The sequence below is a fragment of the Triticum aestivum genome, chromosome 5D (assembly GCF_018294505.1).
Source record: "Triticum aestivum cultivar Chinese Spring chromosome 5D, IWGSC CS RefSeq v2.1, whole genome shotgun sequence".
NCBI lineage: Eukaryota > Viridiplantae > Streptophyta > Magnoliopsida > Poales > Poaceae > Triticum > Triticum aestivum.
In genome coordinates, this window is record NC_057808.1 from 309979856 (window position 1) to 309990321 (window position 10466).

Sequence of the window (10466 nt, forward strand, 5' to 3'; positions counted from 1 at the left end):
CCAGCCTAAGTGTACCGGAGCAGTAGCAAGCTACCATGGCTCAGTGGAAGCACTAGGAGACATTTCCCGGTAAGAGAGGCTACCAAGGATAAACAACTAGGGTGTCAGATCCCACACATACCAAGCATTTCAAATCATACACACAATATGCTCGATATGTGCAAATACAACATGGCATCACAACAAAACTCTACAATTCACTCAAAGTATTTATTCATTAGGCTCCAAATAGCCAGATATTACAAACATGGGTCTGATGACCCAGCATTCAAGTCATACAAGCAACAAGCACAAGCGGAAGCTTAACTTTTCTGAGTACAGACAACTACAAATGAAAAGGCTGAGAAGCCTGACTATCTAGAAGACCCTGCTGAGGGCACAAGATTGTAGCTGAGGTAACAAGCTAAACGTCAAAGTCCATGCGAAACTACTAGCGCGACTGAAGTCTCTCTGCAAAAATATAAATTAAGCAAACGTGAGTACAAATGTACCCAGCGGGACTTACATCATATGCATCAGTATCAACAAAGGGGTGGTGGAGTTTAACTGTAGCAAGCCAGCTTTGACTCGGTGGCTATCCTGAACTACGACTGGAAGTAACTCTTTTGAGGTGGCGCACACAAGTCCACATATTCACCAATCAATACACCACTATGGATCCGCTCCCGTCTTCCTACGAGAACACCATCCATAGCACTCACGCTTATCTTGCGCATTTTAGAGTATCCACTTTCACTTGTCTATGAACTATATAGGCAACCCAGAGGTCCTTTACCGCAGACGCGGCAATTCGAATAGATCATTTATAGCCCTGCAGGGGTGTACTTCTTCACACACGCTCTCGCCACCTACCACCATGTACACATCGTGTATCTCGGCAACCTTCAAGTGGAAGCCTGGCGAGGGTGTCGGCCACGACCTGACTAACCACACAAGTCTCTAGTCCAGGTTTATCGCCTATTCGGGTTCTATCCGCAAGGATATCCGGCCGGGGTTTTGCTCACGGCCCCAAACGATGAGAGCAGGGTTCCCGAGGCACCAAACGGGCGTCTCGGTACACCGTGCCTCGTGTCTCTACCGCATCATAGCCCACCCCTAGGGTCACCGCTACGCACGGCCCCCAACACATATCATACAAACACCAGAAACTAGTTGCAACTCCTAGACAGAGATCGAGGCGATTAATAAGCCGAGAGGGGTCGAGTTACCAGAACCCAATGTGTGGTAGTAACTGTTCATGGATCACAAACACAGAACTCAGTTCCTGAGGACGATTCCAATGAGACAACCCACCATGTACTCCTACATGGCCTCTCACCGCTACCTTTACCAAATCGTGTTCACACACTTAGCTCTCAACAGTAGGACATGTTCACCACATTCCAATTCATTCCCGATGAATCAGACCTGACTCAACTCTAAGCAGTAGCAGGCATGACAACAAGCATGAATGAGTAGGCACATAAGGGCTCAAACAACTCCTACTCATGCTAGTGGGTTTCATCTATTTACTGTGGCAATGATAGGTCATGCAGAGGAAAGGGGTTCAACTACCACAGCATGTAACAGTTGAATCGTTGTTGTCCTAATGCAGTAAAAGAGAGCAGGAGCGAGAGAGTGGGATTGTATCGGAATGAACAAGGGGGTTTTGCTTGCCTGGCACTTCTGAAGATAATATAGCTCTTCATCGGTGTCATCGATCTCATCGTTGGAACAACATCTGCCGAGAGGGGAGAAACACCGGCAAATAAGAAAGAACACATTCAATGAAATGCGACAATATGATGCATGAATGTGACATGGCAATATGCTGTGATTTGAGCTAATGCAGCTAGTAATGATTTAAATGGAGTTGGTTTGAACACTAAATTCATATTTAAACTCCATATGTGATCATTTAAATGTCATTTATTTGATTTGTCCAATTCAGCAGCTATAAGTTGTTCTAACGTGCATGAAAATGGTACAGATGGATAGATTGGATTTTTCTGATAATTTTTCATATATAATTTATTTCATTTGGAGTTACAGATTATTTTCTATGATTTTTAGAAGTTTTAGCTATTTTTCTGAAATTTCCTGAATTATTTTAAAGCCAAAAAATCATTACAGTGTCAGCATGACAGCAACATGATGTCATAGGATCAACTGAGGCTGACCAGGGTCAAACCTGATGGTTGGGACCCACACGCCAGTGACATAGTGCTAACAGTGGGTTATTTTAACTAGCTAATTATTTTGCCCGCTAATTAAACAAGTAGGGGCCACCCATCAGTGTCACTAAGGGGGTGATTAGCCTTGACTAATCTCCTGACCGGCGGGGCCACTGATTAGTGGCTCAGGCGATGGCTCGTCGCCGGTGACCACCGGTCGCGGCGGAGTCCGCGTTTGAGGCCTCGAGAGCTGTTGGGGATATTACCACTAGGCGTAAACGGGCCAGGGGAGGCCGGGGTAACCCCATAAGTAGTTCATGTGTATCTAAAGTCCATGAAGACAGACGGTGACGCGTTATGAAGGCCCACGGCCCAAAGCCGGTTTAAGACCCGTAGACATAAACCGGCATTGATATGTAAACTTGTGTTGTAAGATAGAAGTAGCAGAGACCGAGCCGGACACGATTATGAGCCGGCCTCGGGATTCTGTAAACCGACGGGCGTCAATTCATGTATATAAGGGGACGACCCGGCGGCGGTTCAAGGACAACAGACAACAACTCGAGACTCAGGCAAAGCGTATTCGCTCCCTGGTCATCGAAATCCCAGCAATTCCATCACAACTAGACGTAGGCTTTTACCTTCATCGTAAGGGGCCGAACTAGTATAAAACTCTCTTGCGTCCCTTGTCCGCTTTAACCCCTTTAAGTTAACCCGTAGCAATGGCTCCACGACTAAGTCCTTTCTCTAGGACATCTGCCATGACAAAACCACGACAGTTGGCGCCCACCGTGGGGCTATCGCACGATGGTTTCAAGTTCTTGGAGGGCACCTTCGAAGGACTCAAGGGTTACGATGTGGGCCGGATGACCAAGTGTCATCGCGGTAAGCTCTACATCGATGATGCAGGCTGGGGCCCCGAGGCCGGCTCAATCGAGTACGGGTACCGGGTCCCCTTTGGTGGCATACACGTTTTCATTGGCAAGATCGGCAAACCGGGCCCTGAGCCGGACATCTGCACCGACCTCGTCGAAACGGCTCAGCGTGTGAGATCTGCCAGGGTCAAGCCTATCATGAAGCGTGCCTTCGTGGGTGTGACGCCCCCGATTTGACCGTACACTAATCATGCACGCAAATGTGTACGGTCAAGATCAGGGACTCACGGGAAGATATCACAACACAACTCTAAACATAAATAAGTCATACAAGCATCATAATACAAGCCAGGGGCCTCGAGGGCTCGAATACAAGTGCTCGATCACAGACGAGTCAGCGGAAGCAACAATATTTGAGTACAGACATAAGTTAAACAAGTTTGCCTTAAGAAGGCTAGCACAAAAGTTGCAACGATCGAAAAGGCAAGGCCTCCTGCCTGGGACCTCCTAACTACTCCTCGAAGCCGAACTCCACGTAGAATCATCCTCGGGATCTCTAGCTCCTGGACTCCAGCATCTGGTTGCGACAATCAGGTATAGAAAGGGGAAAAGAGGGACAAAAGCAACCGTGAGTACTCATCCAAAGTACTCGCAAGCAAGGAGCTACACTACATATGCATGTGTATAAGTGTAAAGGGGCCATATCAGTGGGCTGAACTGCAGAATGCCAGAATAAGAGGGGGATAGCTAATCCTGTCGAAGACTACGCTTCTGGCAGCCTCCATCTTGCAGCATGTAGAAGAGAGTAGATTGAAGTCCTCCAAGTAGCATCGCATAGCATAATCCTACCCGGTGATCCCCTCCTCGTCGCCCTGTTAGAGAGCGATCACCGGGTTATATCTGGCACTTGGAAGGGTGTGTTTTATTAAGTATCCGGTTCTAGTTGTCATAAGGTCAAGGTACAACTCCGGGTCGTCCTTTTACCGAGGGACACGGCTACTCGAATAGATAAACTTCCCTGCAGGGGTGCACCACATAACCCAACACGCTCGATCCCATTTGGCCGGACACACTTTCCTGGGTCATGCCCGGCCTCGCAAGATCAACACGTCGCAGCCCCACCTAGGCACATCAGAGAGGTCAGCACGCCGGTCTAACCCTATGCGCACAGGGGTCTGGGCCCATCGCCCTATGCACACCTGCACGTCTGCACGTTGCGTACGCGGCCGGAAGCAGACCTAGCCTAGTGGCGTTCCAGTCCAATCCGGCGCGCGCCACTCAGTCGCTGACGTCACGAAGGCTTCGGCTGATACCACGATGCCGGGATACCCATAACTACTCCCGCGTAGATGGTTAGTGCGTATAGACCAAATGGCCAGACTCAGATCAAATACCAAGATCTCGTTAAGCGTGTTAAGTATCCGCGAACGCCGACCAGGGCCAGGCCCACCTCTCTCCTAGGTGGTCTCAACCTGCCCTGTCGCTCCGCCACAAGGTAACAGTCGGGAGCCGTCAAGAACCCAGGCCCACCTCTACCGGGGTGGAGCCACCTGTCCTTTCAGCGCCCTCATCAGAATCACTTACGGGTACTCAATGAGCCGACCCGACTTTAGTCACCACATGTGTCATGTATATAATGTATATAGTATATACCCGTGATCACCTCCCGAAGTGATCACGGCCCAGTAGTATAGCATGGCAGACGGACAAGAGTGTAGGGCCATTGATGGAACACTAGCATCCTATACTAAGAAGTAGGATAGCAGGTAAGGGTAACAACTGTAGCAACAATGACAGGCTATGCATCAGGATAGGATTAACGGAAAGCGGTAACATGCTACACTACTCTAATGCAAGCAGTATAGAGAAGAATAGGCGATATCTGGTGATCAAGGGGGGGCTTGCCTGGTTGCTCTGGCAAGTAGGAGGGGTCGTCAACTCCGTAGTCGAACTGGGCAGCAGCAGTGTCGGTCCTGTAGTCTACCGGAGAGAAGAGGGGGGAAGAAACAGTAAATACAATGCAAACATAAGCATGATGATGCGTGACATGACAATGAGCGGTACTAGGTGTGCCCTAACGCGGCAGTAGGTGGTACCGGCGAAGGGGGGAACATCCGGGAAAGTATTCCCGATGTTTCGCATTTTTGGACAGATGAAACGGAGGGGGAAAGTTGCGTGTTCGATAGGTTAGGGAGGTGTGGTGGACGAACGGGCTACGTATTCGGATTCGTCTCGTCGTTCTGAGCAACTTTCATGTACAAAGTTTTCCCATCCGAGTTACGGATTAAAAGATATGTTTTTCTAAAGATTTAATCATTTTCTGGAATTATTTAATTTAACAAAAAAGGAATATGACGTCAGCATGACGTAATGATGACCTCAGCAGTCAACAGAGGGGCTGACCAGGTCAAACTGACCAGTGGGTCCTACCTGTCATAGACAGTGGACTAACAGAAGATTAAACTAACTAAATTTAGATTAGTTAACTACTGGACCCCACCTGTCATTGTCTAATCAGCTAAACTAATTAGTTTTAATTATTAAAATGTTTTAATTACAGGATTAAGCGGTGGGGCCCGCACGTCAGTGGCTGGGGCCTGCCCAGTCAGGAGTTGACTGGGTCAACCCAGTCAACTGGGACCCACTGGCAGTGGCTCTGGGGTGGCCCTAGGCCAGCCACGTCGGCGGCCGGCGCCGGAGCGACTCCGGCGACCAAAACAGAGGCGGCCCCTCGCCGGAATTGGCCGGAATCGCGCTACAAGTGACCATTTGGTCCGGGGTTTGGCCCTACGGGACACGCACGTCGCGCCGCGTTAGATGTGGGTAGTGGCAGGAGCGGAGACGGCCGGAATCGGGCGGGGCGTCGACGGGCGGCGGCAGCCGGAGTTGGGCGAGCACGGGATCGACTCTACGGGCGCTAATGCGATGGACTGGCGGCACGGGCGGTATCGGGGCGATGCACTGAGCACGACCGAGTGCTTGCCCGGCCCTGAAACGAACGGCAGCAGCAGCGACGATGACCGCAGTGGCGGCGAGGTTCGGCAATGGCGGGGAAACGAAGCTAGGGGCGCGCAGGGAAAACGGGGAGAGAGGGGAGGTGTGCGAGCTCACAGTGGTCGCAGAGGAGGGGCGGCGAGGTCTGTGGCGGTGTGTAGCTCGTGAATCGACGGCGAGGTTGTGCGACGGCGGACAGGGAAGGAGATGAAGCAGGCGTCGTCGATGGGGCCTCCCGTCTTCGATCTAGCACCGTAGTCCACGTAGGGGGGCACGCACTTCCTCCTGGACAGGACGGTGCAGCTGGAGGCGGCCGGGGGGCGGTGGTTCACGTTGGCGAGCTCCGGCTTGGGCGTTCGACGAGCTGGGAGGAGCAGGGAGAGTGGAAGAGAGCGAGGCAGATCTGGACGAGGTGAGAGGGGGGTATCGGGTGGCTAGGGTTCCAGGGGAAGGAGAGTGGGAGCCGGGGGTTCTTATCCACTCGCCGGCGCCAGCGAGCTGGTCCGGCGGGGCTCCTCCCCTGTAGCGACGTGCCTGAGGAACAGGACGAGCGACCGGGTGGGGGTGGGCCACTGGGCTGAGATAGCTGGGCCGGTTCGGCTGGCTAGGCCCAGGGGGCAGGGGTCTTCCCCCTTTTTTTTGCCTTTCTCTTTTTTAAAAACTTTTTATTATTTTTTATTTTTTTTGTTTTCCTTTTTGTTACTATTTATGTTAGTTTTATAAATTATAAAATTAGTTCCTAAAATAGTATTACTACTTATTCTAATGCCACAATAACTTGGGCACCCAAACAAATTAGTTTAACATTTTATATATTATAAAAGGAATTTAATTATTGGTTTTAGCTATTATTTATTTACTTTCGAGCATTCAGTTATTTTATAAAAGTGTGGTTTCTCCACCATAATTACCTATGCAATATTTGGTTCACTCCGAACATTTTAGTTTTAATATTTGAAAACTTTTATTGTTTGCTTGATTTTGAATTTGAATTTGAATCGGTTTCGAACTAACGCGAGATTAGTAACAGTAATAGAGGTGACGTGGCAACATTAGTAGAGGTTTACTGTAGCTTGATTATCCGGGCGTCACAATTCTCCTCCACTACAAGAAATCTCGTCCCGAGATTTAGGAGCGGGAGTAAGGGGGAAGGGATTTGGTTACGAAATTCTAACGAACCTTCTTGTTCTTGGTTGCTCTTCTCGAAGAGGTCGATACATTACATTGATGTCTTCATTTCTCTTGCTTAAGGTAATCATGATGAAGCTGGCATCCTTTCTTCGGGAACTCCATCGTACTTACGAAGGACAAGGGGAAACTTCGGAATAACAGACGTCTGAACGGTTGACTATCTGGTTGATAACATCGGGGAAGGTGGCGGAAAGTAACTCTCGAATGGAAATTTAAGACAATATCGAGAGCAAAGTAAGGAGGTATCGTGGGGAAGTTTCGAGCGGGCAGGCAATCGTTCGATGCCTGAAGGGTTCAGAGCAACGGGAATAAGTGTTGTGTCTGATACCAAAATTGATGATCTCACGAAAGGTGGCACGTGAATTACATACGAAGCCAAGCGTGAGGAATAACCTTGGGAATAGGGGTTGTACAAGAGAGTCAGGTTTCGATCCTGTGGAACTGTGGGTTATGGGCCCACCATGTGGGTTAAAAGTAGAAAGGGCAGTAATGTCTTGCACGATCATGTAAGTAAGGCATGTAAGAGGATAGCTTGTCTTTTATGTCGGCAACAACATCGGTACCAAGGGCGAGGGACGAAGAGAACCATTTTCCTGCTCGTTGAAACGAGGCGGACCATTAGGCAAAGTTCTCGTCCATCGGTGGCTACTGGGATGTCAGCAACAATAGTAACAGGGTCTTGCTGACAGAATTGTACACCGAGGTGTTTACATAAGCAGGAGAATATTACTGCTTAGATCATATAGAACTCAAGAAGGGTTAAACAAAAGAATGGAAAGGAAATTATCGTTATCAGATTAAATAGAACAATGGAAAGGAAATGTGTTTAAACACATATTTCAAGGGTATATTCTTCCCAAGGGTAAGCAGAGCATGATATCCATGTCGGGATATAACGTAGAAAACCCTTTAGGAAAGAGGAGAGAAATTTCATGCCATTACCCATACAACGGTGTTTGGATAATTGATAAAGAAAGTTTAGCATTATGCTTCAAATGTTCTTATTGAAATTCCGAGTACCACAGACATGCTTCGAAATAGCATTGACATGGTCTTCAAGCAAAAGACAGACTTGGAATACACAAGGATTCATCAGGAACAACATATAGAATAAGTCTTTCAATTTCCTCATGGAAGAATGGTTAACCTTGATAAAAAGGGAATTATAACAAAAGGTCCTCTGGCTAGGGGTGCTAAGCAAAGACACCACCTTATCGAGTTATGTAGAGACCAATGTTATAACCCTTGGAAATATGTTCCAACCATCATATCTGACCGAGATTCAGATCTGATTGGTGTCACGATTCCTCAGACTTAGGATGCCTAAGAAGAAAAAGGTGCAACACCAATTGACGAGATGACATTGTAAGATTCTCGGGAAACGAACTATGGAAGCGAGTTCCGAAACAAGAGTCCATCAGTATACCAACGAGAGGATGAGGAGGTGGCTGATTGACTCAGCGACAATCCATTGAGATTTCCAAAAGATGGATTTCCACAACTATGTGACCAAGGAGATAACATTAGCTAGATCGAATGATATAATGAGGTATGCTCGAGGAAAACATACCCAATTAAACATTGGTTGAAAAGTGCACCCAAAATATGGGCTAGGTAGCACAATCAATGTTCGAATGATGATTCATTAAGCCATAGACGTAGAATGAAACTATAGACCAATGACTTCAAAGCAATAGGGTTGCTAGAAGTTTAGAATTTACACATCACAGACCATTTGTTGGTATTCCTTTTAGAAACAACACGGGGACCAAGAAAGAATGGTGATGGGGAGAAGTATCACTGTACCAAGATGTCATGCGAGGTGGTGAGATTCTTACGACATACTTGACATAAAAGATGGTAATACTCCAAGGTAAAGAAGAACAATTGCTGGATAGCAAGGAACTCAAGGTATAACACCAAACACGAACAAGCTTGTGTTGGTGGGAAGGCAATAAAGTGGTCGATGATAACACAGATCATCGAGGGCAAGGATGGTATTTCTCATCATGAACTCAATCGATATCCTGGAAGAGCGCATAAGGTTGATGATGATCACGACACATTTGTCGAGAGATTTCATGAAGATGTAATCAATCAGCGACGACATCAAGTCAAAGGAATGATGAAGCAGACGGTTATTGGAACCATGGGTAGGACACAAGCTTGAAATCAAGCTTGTTGTTCAAGGTGAAATGGTATGAGAGGAAGATCGGCGTAAGCTTAGCTCATCATCGAAAGTTGTGCTCCAGGGTTAAGGACCAGGTAGCACAGTTAAAATTTAGCACGCTAATGATATAGCCGATCAGGCTAGGAATGACTTAAATGATTATTAAACTCGTAAGCAACAAAAATTACTTAGTGTTATTGAATCGTAGTGCGGACTTGATTCACTATTCGGTGTTCTCGGTTGACAAACAACCCAGAGCCCATGAAGTGACAAAGACAAGGTAAGGTAGTACTTCATCAAAGTTTATAAGATGTAGTGCAATGGTAAGATATCCTCGAGATACCAGGGGTAATACTCAAAGATAGATCATAATAGACGTTGGGCAGGCGTATTGACCTGCAGAAGACAAGTGATTTAACTTGTCCAAGAAATGGTATTTAAAGGAGAACATGGTCGGAACCACGATTGCAAAAGGCCAGATCCCAGATATAAGATGAACTTATACCAAGGGAATAATTAATTTAAGAGAAGCTTTTAATGATAAGATCTACATCGTGTCCATGGGCATGAACACAAAGTTCAAGGTCGACTCCCACTTCTCCAATGCATATCCTTTCATTTACTTCTCGCGTTCGATGAAGTTGTAGCGTTGAAATTTTATATGGCAAAATACCAGAAGAGTATGACTCGTGAAAACTTTCGAGTTCACACATATTAAGGAAGGCATAGGTTCAAGCCATCGGGGCTTCTTAGAACATATACCACGAACTTCGGAGTAAATAATACAAGCTCGAAAGTAGAGCATGGTTCACAAAGCAGAGGATACAATTTACCAAAGGTATCATGTATCCGAGGAAAAGCTCACCAGCTTACTTAATATGGAGGACATTGTCGGATAAAATCCGACAAAAGGGTCTGGTGGTCCACAAGGGATCTGATGTGAGCATCAGTACTCAACCAGAGGAAGAAAGAATGCAAGGAGATCAGATTATAGAAACAACTGACTAACTCAAAAGCTCAAGTGCAAAGGAATTATGAATTCCAAGACAAGGGATCAGAAGCAATGCTCTGATTAGGGATGGA